Genomic DNA, 26490 nt, shown 5'->3' with positions numbered 1-26490 from the left:
AGCCACGAACACACAGGGACACACACACACAGGCATAGGGATACAGGCGCGCGCACGCGCACACACACACACACGTCCACACACACGGACACACACATGGACACATGGTATTCCCACACCCCTAAAGAGAAGAGCAAGAACACACGGGATGTACACAGGGCCATCACACCATTAGCAGCCATCACTCAGGAGGGATGGGAATTGGAGGAGAACATGGAGACAGGGAAGGGAAGGCCAACCAGGAAATCTCACTGTCTAGCATCAAAGCCGGATGCTACCCTGAGGCTCCAATGAACCCACGGGAACAAGATACCCGACAGTCCACCAGATCCAATGGAGGCTTCTAGAAGGTATCACTTGCCAACCTGGACATACAAATCATACGTGAAATGAGTTACCTGTGCCGTGTTGAGTCTCTGGGGTTTGTTCCTGGCACCTCTAGAAGGGAAGCTTCAGGAAGACATCTCTGAAAGGAATGAGAGACAGAGAGTCAAGGCCGTGGGTCTTTCACCCCTACAGGAAGCTTGGCTTCCAGACAGACACTAAATACAAATTCCTTCCACCTTCTTATACTTATGGCCCCAAGCCAATGACTTTTCTACCTGGTTCCTTCAGGGCTAGTATGCTGCAAAGGAAGTGAGGTGCTGGGGAACCCGCAAAAGGGAAGAACAGCCTGGGTCAGCTGGTGCTCACCTCACCGCGCACACCACAACCAACCACTTCTTTCTTTCTTTTTCCTTCTCCTCTAAAAAAAAACCAACCAAACAAATGCTAGGGGGGTGGTGCAGAGAGGTTCCGCTACTGGCTGTTCTTCCAGAGGACACGAGTTCAATTCCCAGCGCTCACATGGTGGCTCGCAAGTGTCTATAGTTCAAGTTCTGGGAGATCTGACAACCTCACATCGACATGTATACAGGCAAAACACCAATTCCCTTTATTTTATTTTAAAATAAAATAAAATTTAAAAAAAACTAATTTTGGTCAGGCTGTTGCTATATAGCCCATACTAGCTTCAAACTCAATATTCTCCTGCCTCAGCCTCCCCAGTGCTGAGATTTCAGGTGTGTGTCACCATACCCAGCCACACCAGCCACTTTTGAGTAACTTAGGGCATGACTGTGCAAACTGACCCATCGCAGAGAGCAGAGCCCATGCATTAGAAAAAGGGTCACCTAGCAAGCGCAAGGCCCTGGGTTCGATCCCCAGCTCCGGAAAAAAAAAAAAAGAAAAGAAAAAGGGTCACCAGGCTCAGTTAAGAAAACTTGCCCGGCACGCGAAAGGCCCTGGGATCTACCCCCAGCACCGCATAAACCGCACGGTGGTGTGATCCTGTAATCCCGGCACTCCATCAATAACTCAAGATCATCTGTGGCTGCAGAGTAGTGAATTCGAGGCCAGCCTGGACTACCTAAGAACCAAAACCAAGTATAACCTAGCCATGTTACTCTTTTCAGATTTTTAAAAGCTCAAGTAAGACTTTATTTATTACTTTATTTATGTGTACGTGCAGGCACACTCACATTACAGCATGCATGGAAGTCCAAGGATGGATAACTTGTAGGAGTTGGTTCTCTCCCACCGTGTGGGACCCCGGGATCCAATTCAGGTCCCTGAGGTGGGCAGCGAGCCCCTTTCACTGGCTGAGTCAGTTCGTCAGTCCTAATTTCAGATCTGTGTCCCTTTTCCCCCTCCCAAGGAAAACCCACAGACGACATATCCACAAGAAGCAATGGCTCGCCCCCGTGTGTCTCGGTTGATTTTAGGTAGATCTGAGACAGATCGCAAGGCTGGCTCACACTGGGTCAGCAGCCCGCCTCTGAGCCTCAGCCCCTTCCTTATCCCTCGTGGTAGTTTTAAAGCTAAACAGAAACAAGAACCCGCCGTGGGGTAGGGCCAGGCGTCTGCACGCATCCTTCAGCATCTGGGACAGAGCCCTCCAAACAGGTTCCATGAACCCAGTGACCCCATGCCGCCAGTGGCAGAGGGATAACCATTGCTGTGGGCAGCTGGAGGCTGAGTGTTGGAGGGAGAAGCTTCGGGAGCAGGCCAGACTGAGCCCAGCCCCACGTCTCCTTCTGCATGCTGAATCACATGCCATCTCCAATGGGAGTCTGCAAATGACACAAGGTGACTTACTCAAAGGGTCTCTCCTGGGGTTAGAACAGAGAACAGTTTAGGGGGATAAAGGGAGGGACTGACATGGCAGGGAAAGATTTGGACAGCAATGCGAAGGCTCAGAATTATGAAATGGAAAGACTCCCTTCAGAGAGGCATTCTGCATGCTGGTCACTTCATGAATGAAGGAACAGCCAGGGCTGACAGTGTGGTCCGGGTTTCTGCATCCCTGTGATACCGAATGGCTCTGACACTTGGACTCACTGTCTGTACCCACTTCCTGCCCACCAAGGATCCAGTGCCCTGGATACTGACCCCAGTCAGCTCCAAATTCAAGTCACAACCGGCTTCTGGCTGCAGCAGCCACCCAGACCCTGAGTCTACAGCTTGTAGTCACCACTCGCTCAGACCGTTTTCTTCTGCTTCCTCAACACAAAACCACACAAGTTATAATTAGTCTCTCACCCCGGCCACCCTACCCATGGAATCCCCCTGCGTGGGTTTAGGATGGCACCTTAGCCTCCTCCTTAACCAAGCGCCTGCTGTGGCTTGCAGAAGGAAAGAACACATTCATCATACGAGAGCTTTCCATTCTCAGAAGCCAGAAGCCTCCTTTCCTCTCACCTCTAGGACAGCAGCTCGGGTGGCCCCACATGCCCAGCAGTAACTGGATCAAAGGGCCCCATGGTCAAACACTACCGGCTCAAAGTCTGGCGCCTCCGAGCCGGGTGGTCTTAAGGAAGTTGCTGGGCCTCTCTGGGCCATTTTCTTCCTTCCGAAAACGGGAGCTGAGAAATAGCACTGCTTCACCTCGAGGTTTGAGATTCTGAGGCTGATCTGTGTGAAGGGCTTAATCCTGAGCGTTGCACCCAGTGAAGAGCTAGCTGGTGAGTGTTAAGCTGGCAACCTTGCTGCTGGTGAAATGTAGCCTGTCACAAAGGCCTCCCTGAGATGGCTTAGCCGCACACAAGGAGAGCCAAGCATAGCTGCATTTACTTTAAGCGAGCCTGGAGCACTTTAACGGTCTGGCTGGGGCTCAGGCTGTGTGTGGCTCAGGGGCTGGAATGGCTGACTAGCATGTGAGAAGTCTAAGATGCGACACCCACACTGTTTAAAACTGGTTTTTTGGTGGTAGCTTCATGCTCATAATCCTAGCTGTTGAGGCTAAGGCAAGCAGGGCAGAGTTCAAGGTTATCCTCGGCTACATAGCAAATTCAAGGCTAGCCAAGGCCTCATGTATAAGACATTTGGCTCAGTAGCTCTTCCCTACATCCAACAAGGATTTTGAACCACTAAATCCCGCAGCGACCATTGGCCTGCACAGCACATATTAAAGTCCAGAACATCTATCACACTCAGTGGTAAGCATGGGCTGGACACTGTACAGTAAGACACGGAATAGCAGAATGGAACAGAAGCCCAGCATCCCTGCCTGGCCTCCACAGGGAAGGCAGCAGAAGAGCAAGGCAGCAGCTCTATGGCCTGGGGTCCTTCTGCCCTGCTGCTCTCAAACCCAGTTCATGCATAGGTGATGGATGAGCATACACAGCCAGAGAGGGCAGGGCCATGGCCAACTGGGATTTGTTTTCTAAGTCCCCAAACCGCAAAATGCTACCCTAGCAGATTCCTTTCATCTCTAGCAATTCCTCAGAAACGCGCAGCAAAATTACAAGGCCGGGCCAGCTCGACGAGGGTCATAATCAAGATTCACCAGACAGAGCCCAGGGTCAGTGAGCGGTTATCTCCTCACTCCTTTCTGAGGCCGTAGTACAGTCCCTGGGAGGGGCTGCCTGCTCTCCATACGGCCTAGCAAGTCCAAGCTCCCTAGTTTGCCTCATCAGGGTTTCCAGTCTGTCTAACTGCCAACTGCCAACTATCGGTTGTCATACTGCGTGGGTCACCCTGACTATTAACAGATCCCTGCCTTCCTCCAGAAACCCCCAAACCATACTTCAGCAACTTCAATGAATCTTAAGGTTCTGTTAGCTTTTCTGTTAGCTTTTCTTTTCAACTTTTCTTTTCAACTTTTCTTTCTTTCTTTTTTTTTTCTTTTTTTTCTTTTTTTCGGAGCTGGGGACTGAACCCAGAGCCCTGCGCTTCCTAAGCAAGCGCTCTACCGCTGAGCTAAATCCCCAACCCCCTTTCTTTTTTTTTAAAGCTAGGCTTTACTGTGGCATCAGGCCTGGCCTCTAACTCCTAAACATAAGCGGTCCCTGCCTCAGTCTTAGTGTGAAACATTGTCTCGACTTCTTGTTTTTAATTTGTGGGTTGTTTTTTTTTTTCAAGACAGGGTTTCTCTGTGGAGCCCTGGCTGGCCTAGAACTCCAGAGATCCACCTGCCTCTGCTTCCTGGCTGCTGGGATTACAGACCTGTTCCACCAATGTCCAACTCCGTGTCTCTGCTTCTTAACCACAGTGGACCCCAAGTCGCCAATGTTTTTCATTGACGCTCAGCATGTAGTCACCGTGGATGGGTAGACTGAACACCAAAGGGTGAGCCATGAGATGAACCTGCTACCTCACATATGGCTGTGAGAGGAAGAGGCAGGCACTGTGAAGGTGCTGGGGTTTCGTTTGCAACAAGACAGTTATGGTGCAACTGTTGCCGCAGATTTTTTTTTCCCCAGCCAGAATCTCTACAAACTTCTGGTCTCCAAATACCAAAATGGCCCTAGGGCAAGATGTAACAGGCTATCATGATGACTCAGCAAGTATGGGTGCCTGCTGTCAAGTCCTTAGACATGAGTGTCCTGGCACACAGCTTGTACACGCATGTGCACAGGAGTACATACACACAGAATGCTCTAGAGCCTGGCTTGCTGTAATCTGTAAATTATAAACTATCTTTTCTTAGTCAAGGTTTCTATTCCTGCACAAACATCATGACCAAGAAGCAAGTTGGGGAGGAAAGGGTTTATTCAGCTTACACTTCCACATCGCTGTTCATCACCAAAGGAAGTCAGGACTGGAACTCAAGCAGGCCAGGAAGCAGGAGCTGATGCAGAGGCCATGGAGGGATGTTACTTCCTGGCTTGCTCAGCTTGCTCTCTTATAGAACCCAAGACCATCAGCCCAGGGATGGCACCATCCACAATGGGCTGGGGTCCTCCACTCTTGATCATTAATTGAGAAAATGCCATACAGCTGGGTCTCATGGAGGCATTTCCTCAAGGGAGCAAGGCATTTCCTTTCTCAGTGAGAACTCCAGCTTGAGTCAAGTTGTGCCATAAAACGAGCCAGTGCATATCTCCAAACTGACTTTACCCAGTGTCTCAAGTCACTCACGGGTGCTTTTTCTTCTTGACTTCCTCCTCTAGGGCCATGGCTCTCAACCTTCCTAATACTGTGGTGACCCCACCACCACCATAAAATTATTTCGTCGCTACTTCGTAACTATAACTATCTGATATACCGTATATCTGACCCCCAAAGGGGGAGACCCACAGGTTGAGAACCGCTGCTCTAGCATGACACAGGCATCCGGAAACAACTTTAAATGAGTCCATAACCTGGAGTGGCCTCGCATCTGTTACACACACCCAAAATCACTTGAGGAGGCAGGAAACGATCCATAAAGATGGCTCCCATCAGAACTGCATCCACTGTGTCCCTGAGGCAGCGGGCAGGACCCAAGAGCTGATCTTTCAGCAGGAAATGGTACCTGGGAGGATTCACTATCATTAGACTAAGGGAAGCCCAGAAATCAGACTGTTCTGCATACTGCAAGCAGGGGAAGGAGCAAGTGGGGCCTTACTGACCAGCTAACGAGAGCCACTCTGCGCCCAGCAGCCTAGATCTCCATAGGAAGGGCACCAGGGCCTACAGGTCTGGGTTGACTTAAAACCCTGGCCCTGAGTACCTGTTGAGTCCCATGAACCTCCAAAGAGACTGTCCTGCTAGCAGTCAGGCATGCCAGAGTGGGTGAGAGGTCTCTTGTTTTGTGCTGTGTCAATTCCTACATGATTCAGGTTGTGAAACACGGTGGGTCAGCCACAGGAAACATGGGAGAGCTGGTGAGTCACTGTCACCAGACAGGAAAGCACCTGCAGAGGGCTACAGCCACTGCTGCATCTCTTGGGGCCACTGGAAGGAGATGGGCTCACCCCTAGTACAGGGAAAGAATGCTGGGTGGATATTCAGGACTGCCTCATGCCAAGCCTAGAGCATCAAACCTTAGAATCCCCATCACCCGGAAAAGCCAAGCTTCTAGAACATTCTTTCACCGAGATAATGCAGGTTGCAAATACAAAGGGACAGGTGGTCCTGCAGCCTCATCCATTCCTGCCCCAAGGCAATGATTTGTCCTCAAGTGAGCTCAGTGCCCACTCCAGAGGCCTGAGACACTCCAGGTCCTTCCATGCCAATGACTATGATAAGGTATCCTAGTGAAAGAAGATACCTCACATGTATCTGCCAGGCCCATTCCATCTTCTCCCATATCCACAGACAGAGGAGGGCAAGTAGCAGACATAAGGCCCCAAATGATGCAGACCAGGGGCAGCTGTTCAAGAGGAAGAGGCTCCACTCTTACAACTGACTGTTAGGTATCCATGTGTTTGAAGGCACAGAAAGTCAGGGCTTGGGGAGGTAGCTCGGTGGGTTAAGTACTTGCCTTCCAAACCTGAGGACTTACGTTCAATCCACAGAGCCCATGTGAAAGCCCACAGGTGGTGGTTTAACAGTAGACCCTCGCATGGGCCTCAAGGGCTCCCGTACTTGCACACCATATCTGGACATGGGAACATGAACTCACACAAAGGCACAGGAAGAAACCGCTGGGTCTGGGCTAAGCATGCACACCACTTGTCCTTACGCCTTCCACTACTGGCTCAGCGTACGCTGCGTTCACACCAGCAACCCAAGAAGATGAAGTCAAAGTGGGAGTGTGTGGGTTCCACACAGATGCTTAATTCTCTGGAGTAGCCTGATCATGGTGGGCTTCCCTGTCTCAAGGCCAACAACTAGAAGTGGTCTCCACAAATAAAAGGTGGGAGAGCCACAAAAGCCATGAGTTGGACAGCCTTCGGGGAGGGGCAAGGGAGTGACAAGACACAGGTTTGGGAAACAGGTCAGTCATGGGAAGGGGGTTTCAGCACAGGGAGTGAGCGCATCACAAAATTTCGTAAGGAGAGGAAGTTTTGTAGCAACATTGCCCCAACCCGCAAGCCCTACCCAGCCCTACCCAGCCCATCCATTGGCTATACTCAGCCTCATCTTAACCTCCACTAACATACAAGGAGCCTGTGTAGCCTCTGGACCCAGCCGTACAGTCCCCTGTGCAGAGGACTCCAGAGGAGAGCGGGGAGCTGGGGCCTGAGAGCTATGCCTTGCAATCCCTCAAGTTCAAGGAGATGCCAGCTTGGAGATATTTATCTCTAAGGTGGCTTCAAAGCAAAACTAATCTCTTAGCATACGCTCACCCATCAGGAAAGGCTAAGCAAATAACAGGGGCAGGGTGTGCAACGCAAGCATTAAGCCAAGGCATGCCAGCCACTCTTGGCAAGTACAGACAAACACAATACAGCACTAAATGCAAAACAATAGGAGAGCACTTAAATGCAGGGCTACTCGATATAATCACAGTCCCGAGGGTGAAGCCTGGAGGCTGGGCCAGGCAGCTCCACACGGACCCACACCTGGAGAGGTAGGTAGCAGTTCCTGCTTTCAAGGTACATGAGGGTCTCACACAGGCAGCCCCTAGGCTGATCAGGGTGTGGTTACTTGCACACAAGCGGAATGACCAGTGTTCAGTTCTGGAAGGTGGGCTTTTAAAGGCACTTTAAGCATCCTCTTAGCACTCTTCTGGGTCTTTTACATATGTGGCTGGGGTCTCCTGTCAATACTGACCTTAGTTCCAAGGGCACTGTTTCCAGCCACAGCCGCTTCCCACCTTGGCATCCTCTCTTCTGATGCACCTTGCCTCAGTATCCCCAAAAGGCATTCCTGACACCTGTAGAGATTCGGCCTCATCTTGTAGAGAGCCGTGCCCTCAAAACTCCAGAGCCCGGTGCACACTGAGGTCCACCCCACAGGCAGTTTAGCACCTTGGGCCCCTGCCTGTTATCTTTTGTGCTGTTCAGCTCTGACCTGTGCCTCCATCATCCTCATGCCTGTGCTCCAAAACTCATTATCTCCCATTACACAGAGTCACAGTTAGACCAAGTGTACCAGCTGCAACCTGGGCCTAGCTTAGCTTCCATTACCCGGTAGTGCCGGCCACCACAGGGTTGCAGTAAAGTTACTGAAATGGAATACTGCTGGCGGCTTAATTCACCTGCTGATCCTCAGGTGGCCCAGGAGAGAAATAAATGTGGCCCAATAAAAATCCATTAAGTTTCCTACTTGGGAGGCAGAGACAGGCAGATCTCTGTGAGTTTGAGGCCAGCCTGGTTTACAAAGTGAGTTCTAGGCCAGCTAAGGCGCCACAGTGAGACCCTGTCTCAAAACAAACAAAAAGAGCTGGAGAGATGGCTCAGCAGTTAAGAGCACTGACTGCTCTCCCAGAGGTCTTGAGTTCAAATCCCAGCAACCACATGGTGGCTCACAACCATCTGTAAGGAGATCTGATGCCCTCTTCTGGTGTGTCTGAAGACAGCAACAGTGTACTTATTTATAATAAATAAATCTTAAAAAAAAAAAACAAACAAACAAAAAACCCTATAGGCTCACTTAGAGTTTACTAGGCCATGTGGTTCTTGGGTGTAAGTTCTATATATGACAACACTAGGTAAAAATGTCAACAGTCTAGACATGCCTGAAGGGGAAGCAATTTAAAAACCAACTCTCCGGGGCTGGGGATTTAGCTCAGTGGTAGAGCGCTTACCTAGGAAGCGCAAGGCCCTGGGTTCGGTCCCCAGCTCCGAAAAAAAGAACCAAAAAAAAAAAAAAAAAAAAAAACCAACTCTCCAACTGGAAAAGAGAGCTCAGTGGCTAAAAGTGCCCACTGATCCTGCAGGGGAGTCCCCCGCGCACGCACAGAGAGAGAGAGAGAGAGAGAGAGAGAGAGAGAGAGAGAGAGAGACAGAGAGACAGAGAGACAGAGAGACAGAGAGAGACAGAGACAGAGAGAGAGAGAGAGAGAGAGAGAGAGAGAGGTCTTTAAAAAAAACAAAAAGGGGGGCTGGAGAGATGGCTCAGCGGTTAAGAGCACCCGACTGCTCTTCCAGAGGTCATGAGTTCAATTCCCAGCAACCACATGGTGGCTCACAACCATCTGTAAAGAGATCCAATGCCCTCTTCTGGTGTATCTGAAGACAGCTACAGTGTACTTACATATAATAAATAAATAAATCTTAAAAAAAAAAAAAAAAAAAAAGGTCAACTCTCCTTAGGAGGACACTAGGGCACACCCCCACCCCCACCCTGAACCAATTTAAGACAGGAAGAGGCTGTCTTTGGGGCTCAAGGGAATCCAGGCTCAAGGGTATTAAATCTCCCAGTGGCATCTGCTCACCCAGAAATCTATCTCTAGAAAGGAAAAGTGAAAGAAGCAGAGAAAAGGTCAGAGAGATACACAGCCAGCCTGTGGCAGCTAGAGCCAGGCGAAGTGGCTCAGTATGACCCGTGTGCAACTGGGGAGCAGAGATGCCCTCTTGTGCTGACAGAGGCCCAGGAGATCTACATCCCAAACCCAGGGAGTGACCTCTCAAGGCGGCAAAGGCCCATGAGCATCTCTCCAGCACTGACAGCCACTGCCAACCCCTGCCTGGTCACCTGCCTTCACCTGTGACCTCTGCTCTGACTTAGGTCAGTCTCCGTCTTAGTCAGCGTTTCTGTTCCTGCACAAACATCATGACTAAGAAGCAAGCTGGGGAGGAAAGGGTTTATTCAGCTTCCACATTGCTGTTCACCACCAAAGGAAGTCAGGACAGGAACTCAAGCAGGTCAGGAAGCAGGAGCTGGTGCAGAGGCCATGGAGGGATGTTACTTACTGGCTTGCTTCCCCTGGCTTGCTCAGCTTGCTTTCTTGTAGAACCCAGGACCACCAGCCCAGGGATAGCACCACCCACAATGGGCTGGGTCCTCCCCCCTTGATCACTAATTGAGAAAATGCCTTACAGCTGGATCTCATGGAGGCATTTCCTCAAAGGAGGCTCCTTTCTCTGTGATAACTCCAGCTTGTGTCAAGTTGACACACAAAGCCAGACAGGACAGCCTCTCTCCTTCAGAAATGTTCAAGTTGGCAGATCTCCACTTAGCATGGACCTTCAGTCCATGGCTACTCAGGGGCTGAAGTGGAAGGATCGCCTGAGCCTGTGAGTTCTAGGGCCAGTCTAGGCAACACAGTAAGATCCCATCTCAGCCAAAAGAAAAATGGGGTCTTAGAGAGGCAGCTCTGTGGGTGGGGTGCTTGCTTAGCGTGCACTTAGTCCTGAGTTCAACCCCAGCCTGCACTGTATAAACCAGACATAGTGCTGTTCACCTGTAATCTTAGCACTCGAGGTGGACACAGGAGGAGCAAGAGTGACGGGCGGCCTATGCTACAAGGAGTCCCTGCCTCACAGAAAGGAAAAGAAGGGATCACACACTACCTAAGACCATTCACGAAAGAAAGGATTCACTGGCCAGGACGACAGAACACAAGTGGACCTGAAACCTCACATTATCACACGGGCAACGATGCTCAAACTCCTGCAAACATCTAAGCCCCGGGCGCAGCCCAGGTGTGGTGGTTTGAGAATGAGGAATGAGAATGGCTCCCACAGGCTTGGATATTTGAGTGTTTGGTCTGGCCCCTGGCTGGTGAAACTCTTTTGGGAATGATTATGAAGTATGGCCTTGTTGGAGGCAGGTGTGTTGCTGGGGTGGGCTTTGAGGTTTCAAAATTCCACTCCATTCGGTCCCCAGCTCCGAAAAAAAGAAAAAAAATTCCACTCCAGGCCCCAGTCTTGCTCTCTCTGACTCCAATGTTTGGATAAGATGTAAGCTGTCATCTAGTGCTGCTGCGCTTGCCACCCTGACAATCATGGGCTCTAACCCTCTCTTCGCAGCATCAGAACAGTAACTAAGACAGAAGCCTTCTTTTAAGCACTAGTGAGATGTTTCCAGAGCCAGTGGTAGACAGAGAACTGACACAGAGGTAGCCGGGAGAAGCCAGGAGGCCACAGAAGTTGAAGCAACAGAATCACTTTGGGCTTGAGACTAGTCTACAAGACTCATGTTTGCCAGCCCAGAGTGTGAGCGTGTACGGCAATGACACTCTGAAAAGAGGACCAGGGAATCACATTCCTGTCTGTCTCCCGAATCTATGGCACCTTAAGTACCCTGTACCTGAAACCGTTGCCACCCAGAGAACGCAGAAGGACAGCCAGGCGAGTAAGCGTCACATAAGCTCTCCTTGCCGGCTGGTGCCACTTCCTGGACGCACCCAACAGAAGCACTAGGATGATGTTTAGTTTTAAGCTCTGTTCTTGCTGACCTCTCTGTTCTGCAGGCCCAGGGCCTGTGGCTGCCTGCATAGCTCTAAGCTCATAGTAGACTCAAACAAAGAGAACACATCCCAGACAGGTCCCTGGGGCCGAGGTAGTGAGGAACAAAGACGAGCCTATTTTGTGACTGACCAATATGGCTTACCTTTTGGTTCGTTTTTGTCTTGCCTTGTTTGAGACGGGGTGGTAAGGGGGTGGGGGAGGAGGGGAAGAGTCTTACTCTGTTGCCCAAAACAACCCTGAACTACTGGGCTCAAATGATTCTCCTGCTTTAGCTCCTTGGACAGCTGAAATTCTGATACCTTCCAGCCTAGCCACATCTGTTTGTGCCCATCCCTCACAGGAATTTCCCTTTGGGAATACGACGGCCTGGTATTGCCCACCATACTCCCTTACCTAGCCGCTCCTTCCCAGGAGTAAAGGACCTCTAAGCCACCTTTCTTGCCCCTTAAATCTCACCTACCCTCGACAGGCCTGCATCTGCCCAGCCCCTCTGTGCTGTCTCCATCTAAGGCCTGCAGGAGCTGTGGTGCCCAGAGCTACTGGAAGCTCCTGCTGGCCCAATGGCAGCAGATGAGCATGCTTATGCCCTATGGACACCACACTGGCAGGGGCAGAGTTCCTGCATCCCTGCTCCTGTGATGGCAGGGCCATCACAGCCCTTGCCTGTCTCTCAATGGCACAGATGCTCTCTCCCTGAGGACTGTATCATCTTATGGAACACTGATGTCTCCCTGGGACGCTGCTGAAACCGACCCAACCCCACCGGTTTGAAACAACATGGATACATTACAAAGAGCTGCAGAGGGCAGGCTGAAAGCGCAGGGCTGCCCAGGCTCCTAGATGTACCACCAAGCTTCTCCCAGGTCTGTAGGTTTCCCTCACCACGGATCGTACTTCACTACCAGCAAGTGGGATCCCAGTGTCCCAGGCCCAAGCAGGGCTCTGTCACCAGGACCCCTGAGATCTGAGGGCCAGTGAGGACTTTGCCTGGTCCCGGTGGAAATGAATATATATCGTAAGGACATCTGTGCCTTTGGTGATCAGGCTACTGAAACAATGGACCCCAGGAATCTCAGGTTGAGAGAAGGACAAGCCAGAGGAAATCTTTCCCGGGAAGAAATCTCATACAGTTCCATAACTCGTCAGAAGACCTTGCTGAAGAGACTAGAGCTGAAACAATGACTGGCCATCAATGGCTGGGACCACCACCATGTGTGACCTGGACTGCTTAGCTGTGTGGACCCTCAGGGCCCTGAAGATGACCCCAGGTGTGTACGTGGTGGGGGTGAGCCACCGGTGGCCCTGGTGTGTATGGTGGTCTGGTGTGCACGGGTGGGGGTGAGCCGCTGCTCCTTTTGTTGTCCTCCCCCCCCCCACCCCCAGGGTGATCACACTGAATACATCTCCCTTTTCTGCTTTTCACCACTGTCTACTTTTTAAACTGGCTTACTGAGGACAGCGGGTTGTGTCCGGCATGCTGGGACTGCTAGGCCTGGCTCTGACATCAATTTTCATTGGTACAGGTACTGTTTATCCCACGCCACGAAGAACAGGAGATGAGGCTGCTGGGTACTAACCCTCCCCTCCCACATTTCTAGGTCACTGTTACACAAGTCACACCCCCACCCCTGCCCTCTTTTGTCTCGTCTTTCTTGGTGATTTACCACCACTTATTTAAATGGCCTGACTTCTCTTCTGTCCGGGTGCCAAATACACATGGAGATATTAAAGTCAGCCAGCTTGTCTCCTCTCCACGGACTGGTCTCTTATCAGTTTACTTCACAGGCCCCAGGGGAACAGGGCCTGAAAAGTGGGGGGAGGGCTCTCCCATACCTCCCCCTCCCCCACCCACCCTCTGCATTAACCCTGATTACATTCCGGGTCACCTGAATTATCAGGGACAGTCTCTCCACCTCAAGGCCAGATACCAGATCATGATAGCTTCTGCTAGGCCCCTTACCATGTCACCTAACAGTCGCAGGCTCTGATGCGGATGTCTTGAGGGGCATTATTCAGTGCCCTGCAGATCCCCAGAATAGCACATCTGTCACTAAAAATCCAAAACTGAGAGAAGGGGTTGGAGTCCTGGTAACAGAGGAGATGCTTATCCCCCACCCCTCTCTTCGTTCACAAAAATTAGAATGTTTGACAGTCCAGCAGGAGCCGGCTTTAAGCTGAAAAAAACCTGTGTCCAACATCCATCGAAGGAATGGACCCCAGGAAGGAAGTCCGCAGGGCCCAGAACAGGTAGGAATTTCCCACTTGCCATCCCATAAAACTGACACTCTTTTCTTTCATAAATGGGATTCACTGAGGCAGACGGCTAACCCTGTTTTCCTGGGCCAAACTTTAAAAAGACCTCTCTCTATTTCTCACACATGCAGAGCCTAGCTTCTGATTGTTAAATACATTTATTAGCTGGGAGAGAGTATGGAGAGAGGCCAGGAAGGAAGGAGGACCCAGGAGATGAGGGGAAAAAGACCTTAAGGGAGAAGGGAGGGAAATGAACATGTGACTTGGAAGCAGAAGGGGGAATATTGGGGGGCTGGGGTACATCAGGAGGCAGAGAGACTAAGGTATGAATGACAAGAATCAACCAAACTCAGCTCCAAAAAAAAAAAAAAAAAAAAAGAATACAATAAAGGAACATGCTACTTTATAAACTCATTAGAAAGACAAGTAAGTAAATAAAGCTGTCTGTTAGCACCTAACTTACAATCAGCCCCACCGGCTGGTTTGCTCGGTGGAACGGAGCCATGTTAGCTGCCCCTGACCCTACTGTGGGAAAGCTCTCTCACGGCTCAGTCTGCAGAGCTCCTGAGTTTTGTCTCTTGGTTTCTAGACATTATAAAGCCGGCCAGGGCTTCTTTCTAGGTTAACCAATTAGGATTAACTGTAAATTAATCCTATCTTCTGATTCCTTTGGCATTCAGCGTTAACGAGGCTACGGATCATGGCTCCCAATGTCCATCCATACATCCACGGACTCCCTGTGGCCCAGTGTGGGAGAACAGAAGGACAGGGGCTTGAGGTCCTGTTTCGAGGGCAGCTGCCAGCCTTCAGGAAGATACCCACTAGGGTGGGTATAGCGTGTTTGCTGCTGTTTCAGGTGAAGCCTGTTCCTGATGGGAAGCGTTGGGTTGGTATTTTAATAAGGGGACATCCATAGGACCCCTGCCCGAATCAGCTGCCCGAGCCAGCTGTGTTCAACAGGGTCGCTGGAGGACAGGAACCCCACGGAGTCCAGTAGAGAAAAAGGGCAGGTCTAGCTAAGAACGTGAGCAACTGTGGACTGAGTGAGAGCCTCAGGACCCTGAAGAACACGAGAAGTCGCAGAAAAACAGTCGGACCAAAAGCCTCTGACTTTAGAAATGTCCCCACCCCACTCTCCCCAGAAACCCCCATTCTTGGGAAGTCTCTGAGCTCTGCTTCCAGAGTTGCTGTTCTGGGAGCCCCAGGGCAGACAGGACCCAATTTGGTCCTGACTTGTCATTTAAGGCCCTTCTCTGTCCCCATGTCTGTCAGGCCTCTGAGTTACACACACACACACACACACACACACACACACACACACACACACACCATCAGAGCCCGCTGTTTTTTACCGACCCCAATGACATGAGGCCACCCCGGCTGTGCTGTCCTACACAGCAGCCATATCTGTGTTCTTCGGAAGCAAAAACCAGGGCCTTCTTCCTTCTCTGGGTTGTGGGGCCAGGCAAGTCCCTGCCAGGGCCACACCCACCGGCAGCAAGCCAGCCGCTCTAGGCCACCACTCCCGCCACGCAGAGTTGTCTCTGAGACAGAAACCTGAGATAAATGACTTCAAACAACAAAGAGAATGTGACCTGGGCCAGCCTCAGTGCTTGGATGCCAACCAGCTACCCAGGCCAGATAGCATGGACCCATCAGCTCTGTAGCTGAACCATGCCCACTGCCTTCAAGGTACAAGACAGCCACATGCTTAGACCAACCCTAGCCCCCCTCTACCTCACAGCCTTTTCCTCCATTCCTGGGGTCCAGCCATCTGCACTCCTGGAAGGCACACTGTCAGAACATCCCACTTAGCCCTGAGCCACCCGCAAAGGAGAGAAAGAACACCTGGCCCCATTACCAGCCCTGCAGACCTTTCCGCAGCTGGGCTCCCAGACCTGCTCTGGCCACTGTGCTCCTGGTTCCTTCCTTGCACCCCGGCCCTCAAGTCCAGTCGCTCTACCTTCAAGTGGGGCCTCTGCCCGGCTGAGATGTCTGTCTTGACCATAGAGTCGGGGTATAGTCTGGGATGGGGTGAAGGGGGGATGTGCTGTAGGGGGCCGAGTCCACTCTTGCTACAACAAGGCACCCTTCAACTGGGAGACAAGGCTCTGTGGTGAGCATTCTCTGCAGGTCGTGGGACAAGCCTGTCCCCATTCTCTGCCCTCTAAATAGCAGGGCTGTTCTACAATGTGGGCCTGATTGTTTTCCTACATGGGCTGATTCAGGGACCTGGGGCAAGCTATGCAAGGAGAAAGGCTGCCTTGGAGGCTGGGGGTTTAGACCTGAGGAGAGGAGACCACCCTGCCCAGTACCCACACTACGCAGGCCGCTGCCCACCAGGCACAGCCAAGGGCCACCTTCTTGACCCAGAGGACACAGTTTTAACAATCACCCGAAGCCTCAGAGCTTCCCCGACCCCTAGCCATTGGAGTGTGGGACTGAGGAAACACTCCAGAGAAGTCCACGGAGCAAAATATTTCTTCTGAAATTAGTGACTTAACATAAAACAAACAAACAAACAAACAAACCAGCCTCAAAGGCTTTTCCTTACTAGCACAGGGGGCCATGTTTCCCTACACCTGCAAGTATCACTCAAATGCCCGAGTATGCAGAACTCCTGTTTCGGAAGGTGCTGGGTCAGCAAACAGCAAAGGGTTGGGCAGCCAACCCAGACCCCGCAATACAATGCATCAATCTGTTTGCCGTAAAAAGCAAGAGTGAGTGTCTAATTTCAAAATTATGTGTGTCTTCCCCCAAGTAAAACAAAACCTAAAGAGAAAAAAAAGGGCTAGCGAGGAATCCGCTGTGGGAGCAGTGGCCAAACGAAACCCGGCTGGCCCGAGATCAAGCTCACCATATTTCGGCGCCACGCACGTGCATGAACTCATCCTGTTTGGTCCAAAAGCACGACACATAATGGATCTTACATCGGTGTGTGGCTCCTTCAGTCACCCTCATCAGAGACACAGATGCTGCCACTAGCTAGCTGGCAGGCCTGGACACTGGAGGCCAGGCTGCTCTGTGGCTCAGCCAAAACGGGTCACGCATAACTAACAAACAGGTCAGCGTCCTCCCTCAGAACCCACCATGCCCTGGGAGCTATCAGGCTGTGTCACCTCCATTCACACCCACCAAGGACAAACCTGTGGTTGTGTTGGTTTCTCATCCCAGGTCAGGGGACCCATCTGGCTCCCCAGTGAACTGGAGAGGAAAAGTTAAGCACCATTCCGCATACACTGAACCCACTATTTAGGTACGGTTAAATGCTACTAGAGTTCTGAGTTCTGTGTTGGGCTCTCCCCCAGCCTGTATTGCAAGCATCCTTCCGACGAGGTCTGGAACTGATCAAAATTGCTAGGAGTAGGCAGCTGGCAGGTGGTAAACAGGGAACCACGGGCCCGAGAAACAGCTAGGTTACCCCCGTCATGTCAGGCAGGCCACTCTGGATACTTTCAAATCACCCCGAAGACCCTCCAGCAGCTGCAGAGGACCGCTGTAACCGCGGCTGAAAACGTAGCCTGTCCTGGCCATAACCATCCCAGACCAGCCTGGGAACGCAGCACTCCCAAGTATCACAGGCCTGAACAATGCATCGGTTAGCGAGCAGATGTTCTCACTTGGACCAGAGAGGGCACACCTATTGCTGGGGCAAATACAATCTTCCATTTGTATGAAGGGTTGTGTCAACAATGGCACAAACACCCTTGCCACACACAGACACACACACACACATCTAGGCCATGTAACCAGGCTGACTGGCTCACTTTTCAAGTTAGTCAGGAGACCCCCTTCCTGTGCTGTCCTCTGATGTCTTCATAACCGTAGCCCCAGTGGAAGTCTCCCTCCAGTGGCTTTGCCTACTTCAGTTTCTTATCCTAGGCTGAGGGGGCTGAGCGGGTAACACCAAGTGGAGACGATAGAGCAGCAATAGCTGTGGCCGTGGCGATGCTACCAGCAGCAGCCACCCACAGAGCCAAGAAGGGAGCAGAAGGGATGGGGAGATGGCTCTGCGTGAAGGTTTACATATCCTCAGGACCCGCATACAGTAGGGCACAGCAATGTGTGCCTGTAACCCCAGAACGCCTACAGTGAGATGGGAGGCAGACACAGGTTAATGCCTAGAAATCACTGACGAGCTAGCCTCCGGTACACAGAAACAAACAATAGACACCCTGTCTCGAACAAGTTGAAAGGTGAGACAAGGCACAAGGCCTCTACATACATGACATGGCACGCACACACACCTACTTGTATGCATAAATACATCCTCTCTCACTGTCTCTCTGTCTCTCTGTCTCTCTGTCTCTCAATCTCTCTCTCTCTCTCTCTCTCTCTCTCTCTCTCTCTCTCTCTCTCTCTCTGTAGGGTTAATGGCCAGTGACTAAGAAGATGAAGGATGGTAAAGTAATGAAGTTGGTTTGAGACATGGTCTCACTGCTTGGTTCTGCCTGACAAGGACCTCTATGGTAGATTAGGCTGGCCTCAAACTCAGAGATCACCTGGCTCTAACTCCTGAGTGTGTGGTGGGATAAAGATGTGCGCTTCCACACCCAGCCTGGAGAGAGCTGCACAGAGCCAACGATGAAGGAATATAGGCCTTGGTCACAGAGTTACAAGAGCTACCAAGTCCTAGAGACAGCCTAGGCTTCATTCAGAGTTATGACACTGGCTGCCAGTAGGAGCCACAGGTCCCACCACTCAAGGCACAGGGAATGTAACACTAGCTTGCACGGTCGGTGCTGTCATACACTGCTGCCAAGAGCTAAGGGTTACACTATCTGCCCAGTGCCAGCACTGGCAGCTAAAACCTAGAGTAATGTGCTTGCTTACAACCTGACCACCTTTGACCACGCACCTCGGGCCACCCGAGTCGGGAGCAAAAAGCTCCTAGTTCTCAGACTCAAACACTTGAGATCTTAGACTGTCAATCCATCAACTACTCAGAATTTCTGAGAACACAACACCACGACCACCCCCCCACCCCCACCCCCATGAATGACTGGTAACCTCCCTCTATCATCCCCCTGTGTCTTGCTCTGCACAAGTCTCTCCAGATATTTCTCTCCACTCTTCCTCAGTATATGCCTAAAATCCAGCTCCGACCAACACAATCAGGGACTCAGGAGATGCTCGTTTGATAGGAGACTTTGCTGTACAAGCAAGAAGACCAAAGTTGGGGTCACCAGCATGTAAAAGAGTCAAGCAGGTGACATATACATATAACTCCAGACCTCGGGGCACGAAGACAATGGATCTGAGGAATTCGCTGGCCAGTCAGTCTAGGCAAAATCAGCTTTTAGCTCCCATGTGTATAGATTCCCTGTGCACGTGCAAACATGCACACAAACACACACACACACACACACATACACACACACACACACACACACACACACACACACACGTGTAATAAAAAGATAAACAATAGAACATCACCGGCTATCTTCAGATTAAAATCTCAGCTCTGTACCTTATAGCAGTACAGCTGGCTGCCTAATCTGTCTCCCATGAAAGGTGAGCCCCGACACAAGGCTGTACTCTGGCCTCTACATACATAACATGGCATGCACACACGTACCCACTTGGATGTATAAATACACACACCTGTTTGTCAACTCTCCCTTGGTCTGGCCTTCTGCTTATAAAGCTACCAGGCCGTCTGGAAAAATGATCTGAAAACAAGGAGTCTCCCATGCCAGCTCCCCAGTATCACTGAGTGCAGAACCTTCTCACGCACCCTGGTCCCTGCTGCTGTCGGGCAGTACACCCGACACCAGCAGGGGACCAGAGCTAGCCACATGGAAGCAAGCAGGGGATGAGACATGGAAAGACATCTTGGGGTATGAGATGAGTGCCTGGGTGTGCCAGGAGGCAGTCGGTCCTACTTGGATGCCGGAGGTGAGCTTGGACAGAGGCCTGGAGTGGATCCTGAGTTGAGACCTGAGCCAGCAGGGGTCAGCCAGCCCACAGTTACTCTGAGTTCTCTATTCTAGTAGTGTTTCCCCCAGTGACAAAGTAGTGTGGAGATTTGCTCGCCGTGTGCAAGCTCCCAAAAGTTGTCTCGGCTGACCAGCAACCTGCTGTCCTGGCCACTCACAACAGCACAGCCTTCTAAGAACAACGGCCACCTCCCAAGGCAAACTGCTTCCTCAGCACCCAGTCAGCACCTGTAAGCCTCAACCCTTACCTGTCCAACCGCCCCACATGCCACCATGCTGAAAGAAATACCTTAAACCCAATCAGCCTATCAGTGGACGGGCCCCTCTGCCTCCGCTCACACGCAGGACTCAGTAGGGAGTGTTCCCCTTCAGGCCAGCGGTCAAGCTGCACTTCTGCACAGCAGACAACATTGACGATGGCTTTGCAGGGCCGGGCCTCTGGGCATGACGGATGACGGTAAAGGCCAGGCCTAGGCTTAGGTGTATGTCAGGTCATATCCAAGTGACAGGTCAATGTTCCCAAGAACAGGAAAGAGAGGGCAGAGGACCCATTCCCCTCCTAGCAGCTCCTCCCTCAGGGCTTCAACCCCAGCTCCTACCCGGCCCCAGAAGAGCACTGGACAAACACTGGCTTCTTTTAGGACTGGGGCTGCCTGGTGCCTGGCTGCTCAACCGATTGCCTCGCTCTCATTTCTTCTCCCAACACCAGCTCAATCACTTTGCTTCGGATCTATTAAATGTCATGAATAGGGGAGGGAGCAGTCGCAGTGGACGACAGGCAGGTGGCTGGAGGAAGGGTCGTGTGTCGCTTCTTCTGTACAGCGGCCATGAGGCCAGTCACAGCAGAGGCACAGGGATGCTTAAGACCGAACTGATAGCCCCTCTCAGCCCTGCCCCCAGCCACCTCTAAAGGCTTCTCCAGGTGCCATTATATATTTACCACACCAGCATCCCACACGGCATGGTGTGTGGGGATCAACACCCAACAAGTCTGTGAGGGAGGCTATGTGTCCCTCCCAGCCATGATACCCAGTGTCCTCTCTTGCCAGGGGTCAGGCTGCACACACTCTCAGAACTAAAAAACTTTGCTGTCCAACCCCCCACTACCGCTGCCCTCATGTCAAGGCCAGTAGGTACAGCAGTAGGAGGGGCTTGGACAGCCAAGGAGGCCAAGCAAGGGAGGGGCTACAGCACCTTAGCCCAGCCTCGATGGCTTTCCTGTCCTGACTCAATTAAAGAAACTCTGCAAGGTGTAGGTGGAGCTGGTCCCTTATGTCCCAAGAGCACAGAAAGAAGGAGGAAACCAAGAGACAGCAAAGTGTCCCAGAGCTGAGATGCTCAGCAGGAAGGGAGGGGAGTCAGAAAGTCATTAAAGAAACTGAGTGTGGCTGGGGCCAACTTCCCCACCTACGGTTCAGGGGAAGCTTGAGCAGACAGTCTTTCAATAGACCCCACCAAGCAGCGAAGGCTTAACCCCACAAAAACACAAGACACGGATGCAGAAGTCATTTCCTCTACCCCCAGGAAGCTGCTTCCCCCCAGACCAAGACTCACAGTCTAGAAGGCCCACCTGCAGCCCTCTGGGCCCCCTGGGAAACTCCCCACCACTTCCTGGGGAGACCTGCCAGGTAACAGTTGGAGCGTGACCCCACTCCTGCCCCAGGGCAAAGCCCACAAATTGAGAAGCCCTGGAAAGAGAAGGGAGTCTGTGTTCCAGGCTGTGGAAAAGCCAAAAGAAAAGTGTATGTAGGAATGCCCTGACACCCACTGGACTCACAGTCTTCTTAGAACATCCAGACACTCTGGCCATCTGCCCCCAAGCCCTGACCCCCTCTGTCTACCTGGTCCTTAGACCTGGCTGTCATCAACTTTTCTCACTGACCTTGAGGCAATGCCACAGCTGCTGTCTCTGCAGAATGCTGGGTGTTGGGAAGATGCTGCTCATCCCCGCATAGGAGAGCCAGGGTCCAGCAACATCACTGCCACCATAAAGCAGCCAGGCCAGCAGCTGCTGACTGAGAAGGACACGCCTGCCTGGGACCAGCAAATGGTTAGATAGATCCCACCCAGTGACACTGTGGCCAACCTCATCCCACACCTACCTAGGAGATGGGGGGGGGGGGCTGTTAGTCCTGTGTGGGGTCAGGCACCTGCAACACTCCACACCTCCACCCACAGCTCGGGTGCGGCCGGGTCACATACAGGGAAACGCAGGCCTGAACTCATTATGCTCCCAGCAGGGGTGGGGCCTGGCAAACTCAGCCACACAGAGAGTTTTTCAGAAGCCATGGGGCACAGCCACCCAAGCGGCAGGCAGAAGGACCCAGGCCTGGAAGTTGCAGGTCAGGCACACAAACCTAGGACACGGTCACACACATCCTAACACATGGATATGGCACAGAACAACTCCCCACGGTTGGTATACACGCTCCACCTCATCTAAGCACTCAGCCATCCTGGACAGAGCCAGACCAATGACACCTAAAGGAAACCCAGGAGGAGGGCAAGTCCCCAACATAGATGCTGTCACCTATGGCCATGCCCACCACAGGCTGTTTTCCAGTTAGCGCCCACAGCCTCACACTCTGACTTCACTCATTTCACAGTTGGTTTTTTGCAGTTCCTGTTTGTTTCTTGAAACGGGATCGCATCGAGCCCAACCTGGCCTCAAACCAACATGTAACTAAAACTGACTGGGAACTACCGAGTCTCCTGAGATTACAGGTGTGTCCGCTCATGCCTATTTATGCGGTGCTGGAGATCAAATCCAGGGCTTCCTGCATGCCAGGTAAGCAAGCATTCCTCTGACTGAGCTACACCCTCAGTTCTAGTTTTAAAGGCTTCTAGAAGTCACTGGTAACAAAGAAAGTAAACACGCGAGCTCTCCTTTCTCGCTGGTCTTCCTGGCAAAGCCCCTTCAGTACAGATACTATGTATCCTCTACAGAGGGAGCACGTGGCATCCCACACCCATTAGAGGGAATCTCTCTGTGCTGTGCTAAGATAACACGTGCAGAGGACAGAGAGGGGACTCCTTCACCACTGTCAGCATACTCCATAGAACTGTCACCAAAGTGACTCAGGATGGGAAAAGGCCACCAGGCGAGCAGTGGAATGCCCTCTTATGAAGAACATACAAGACCACTGAGCTGACATTCAAATCGTGGATCAAAACCAAACATGAACGGTTGTTGCCTCGTGCCAGCACACCGCAAGGACCCAAGACTGGACTCCTCCTTCCCTCTAAAATGCCTTTTAGGGCCATAGATGGCTTTGTGGGTAAAGACATTGTCTACCACCAAGCCTGACAACCTGAGCTCAACCCCACACCATAGAAGCAGAGAGAACTGAGCCCAGCAAGTTGTCCTTTGACCTCCACTTGAGCCACAGTGCACATGTGTGTACACACACACACACACACACACTATATATATATATATATATATATATATATATATATATATATATATATATATAAAGAAAAAAGCTCTTTTAATAATTTTTGGTCACACCCCCACATATGTGTTCCAATTCACTGTTGGAAACCTTCCCTTAAACATCTTAATCCATGCTGTGCAATTCAAACTCACAGAATAAAACTCCCGCACAGCCACTGTATCTTAGCACCGACACCACAGACCTTAAGAGCAAAGAAAAAGACCTGAACACATATGTACAGGTTTCCCGGTCTGACAAATGAGACTCCATTAAAAGCAGCCAGCAAAAGCCAGAATTGGGAAGCAGCCAGAGAGGTTCAGCGGGGAAAGGCATCAGAACGGGGCTCCATCTCGAGAATGAGTCCATGTGTAGGAGGGAACGGACTCTCTCAGGCTGCCCTCTGATCTCCACAGATGCGCCTTGAGGCGTGTACCCCCACTCCCCACCTCCACACATGGAATAAATAAATGGGAAAAAAAAGTTAAGAATTGGGAATCGGTGTTTTAAAGATCTCAAACGCTCGGCCCCTGCCAATGGGCAAAGGGATCAGACCACCCGGCAGAAGTGGTAACAGAGAACACAGCCAAAGAGTCACAGAGGCTGGAACAGCTCACCGGGGCTCAGGGACAGGCAGTATGACCATGGCGACAACAGAACTCCAGCAGGCATTCGCCACTGCGGAGGCAGGGAACCGGGAACGGGATCCACTACCAAGATCCTTTCAGAAACTAGGCCAGCAAGTTCTACCAGAGCCACACACCCTGTGACCCAGAAGTGCCCCACCCTGAGGCCAAGGCCTCTGAATGACAGCTCTGAGGCAGCTGGGGTATCAGTGGAAGCGCTGTTATCCAGACTTCCTGTTTTCCTGTGGCTGCTCTCACCAATTACTAAAGCCCAGAGGCTTAAAACAACAGGAACTGACTCTCCCATTTCTCTAGAGGATAGAAGTCTCATGTCAATGTCACTGGGCCAAGGTCAAGGGCACTGTTAGACCCCACTCCCTCCACAGACCCCCAAGAATTACATCCAGGCTCTCCATTGGTGCAGTGGCTACAAAGAGTCCTAGCTTATGGGGCTCTTGGTACCCCAGGTTCTTCCGAGAGCAGAATTGATGTGGCCTCTGAGACTAAGAAGGCTTCGATCGGGGCTGGAGAGATGGCTCAGTGGTTAAGAGCTCCGACTGCTCTTCCAGAGGTCCTGAGTTCAAATCCCAGCAACCACATGGTGGCTCACAACCATCTGTAATGAGATCTGATGCCCTCTTCTGGTGTGTCTGAAGACAGCTACAGTGTACTTATATATAATAAATAAATCTTTAAAAAGAAAAAAAAGAAGGCTTCGATCTACAATCTGCAACTGGAAACCTCTTAGATCATAACCAGCTGGAAATAACCAGCAGGTATTTCCTTCCTACTAATCACCACCAAGGGAAGGCCTTCTGTCTGAGTCCTTAGGTCTCATCAGAGCCCCCATCAAAGCCTGGAGAGATGGCTCAGTGAGTAAAGTGATTGCTGTGCCACCATGAGGACCTGGGCTTGAGCCCCCAGAACCCAAATAAAGCCAAATACAGTAGCATTCATCTGTAACCCCAGTTCCAGTCTCCCAGGGAGATGGGAGGTGGATACAGGAGCCCCAAAAGATCATGGGTCACTAAGTCTAGCACACAAAAAGGAGACAAGCAAACAAGTAAATGAGACCCTGTTTCATTAAGGTGAAAGGGGAAGACTGACCTACCCCACAGACCTCCACAAGCATGTATGGCACAACCAGGTCCTGGCGCATATGCGCAAGCACACACACACACATGCACACACGCACACACATGTTAAGGAGGAAAAAAAAATCAGAATACCTTCCAGACATTCAGAGCAATGTCTGATGGGACATTAGGCACCACAGGGCCCAGGCAGGTTGGGATAAAACCCATTCTGGCAGCCCACTGCTCCCGGGTCTCCCTCATTCCACAGAGTCTTCTCTTCTCAACATCTTGACTCCCCTGGCTGTCTGCCTGCCCCAACCCCCACCCCGGGTGCCTGTTGCTGCATTTGGATACTCCCTGATAAGCCCCAATGAGCTCTCCATTAAAAGACCTTTAGTCTGCTCACACTCCTAGGAGCTATTCACACAAGACCGCATTAACGAGGTGCCCGGGGCAGCACCTGACATCCCTAGGAGAGTCACAGAATCTGCAGAAAGCCGTCAAGAGCAAAGCAGCACACATCGGCTAAGCCTGGGTCTCAGAGTCTGGTGTGCCTCTCATACGTACTGGGGCCTGCCCTACCCCACCTGCATGATTCACACACTCAGGCCTCCCAGGTTCTCGGGGGAAGAGAAGATATCAGTCTACAGTGCTCTCAGGGGTCTGTGTTAGCTGCACGAATGAGCAGTCCCCCCAGTTCAGTCAAACATGCACCATCTAGGATCATGATGGCTGAGACTTCTAAACACGAGGCAGCCTGGGGAGGAGGAAGACTGCAGACACAGGTTATCCAGAGTGGGCTCCTCGTCCAATTCCCAACCCATATGTCCAGCTCAAAGGACACTCCGAAGGGCTCAGCTACAGGGTATCCCTGTGGGACCAGCTCTGCCTATGAACACGGCCTATGTTCTAATAGCCCTTCCTTCTCCCACTTGACCTCAGCAATCCCACCTGTCTTCCCCAGCAGTTTAGCACTTGCTGTTCCGCTCAGGCCCCCATGCCAGGGTGCAGTAGGCTTCAGAGAATTCTTCCTCAGCTGAGTGGATAGAAACAGCTGAGAAGGGCCAGCCTCCTTGCAGCAGACCACCTAAGGGCCCACAGTTCCACCTGCCCTCTGGGAACCAGCATCCACACGCCACAGAGCGAAAGGCAGAAAACTGGGAGACCCAGGCTTGTAGCTGGGAACTCAACGGTGCATCTAGAAATCACCTCGAGGCCCGTTTCATGGGCTCCGCTCATGTGCGTGACAGCATCACCACATGCAGGCTGTCCACAGGGGAGAAGGAGCCCTTTGTAGGATATAAATAGCCTGACCAGATGTGGGAGTGCCTGAGGTCTTTTCCTAGAGTTGTGCAGCTGCATGGGCATCAGCCCCCTCCACTCAGGCTACTCAAAGCAAGTCACATGGTATGGGGGGGTATTTATGAGGTGGCTCCCCTCCCACAAAGGCATGGGCTCACACAAACATGACACACAGGCTGAGTAAGCCACCACTGCATTCAGGACACAACCATGATGTGGAATGTGGAGTGCTCTGTCTGCATGTATGCCTGCATGCCACCTACATGCCACTTACATGCCAGAGAGGGCATCAGATCCCTTTATAAACGGTC

General features: G+C 51.6%; 1 protein-coding gene across 31 annotated transcripts in view; it reads right to left on the bottom strand.

Moving 5' to 3' along the window:
* Sema4d (semaphorin 4D) overlaps positions 1 to 26490 on the bottom strand; it is a 107121-nt gene that overhangs the window by 46469 nt on the left and 34162 nt on the right. For 9 of the 31 annotated variants that reach the window (XR_015640757.1, XR_015640756.1, XR_015640759.1 and 6 more), the window contains exon 3: positions 399 to 466. The gene's annotated coding sequence lies outside the window, so the exon portion shown is untranslated. Of the gene's footprint in view, positions 1 to 398; positions 467 to 563; positions 740 to 15673; positions 15793 to 21623; positions 21819 to 23792; positions 23998 to 25828; positions 26152 to 26490 lie in introns of those variants that run through there. The other 22 variants (XM_087590397.1, XM_087590408.1, XM_087590387.1 and 19 more) reach the window with 14 other exon arrangements.

Source organism: Rattus norvegicus, chromosome 17 (assembly GCF_021556685.1).
Source record: "Rattus norvegicus strain SHRSP/BbbUtx chromosome 17, alternate assembly SHRSP_T2T, whole genome shotgun sequence".
Taxonomy (NCBI): Eukaryota; Metazoa; Chordata; class Mammalia; order Rodentia; family Muridae; genus Rattus; species Rattus norvegicus.
This window is presented reverse-complemented; position numbering and strand designations above follow the sequence as displayed.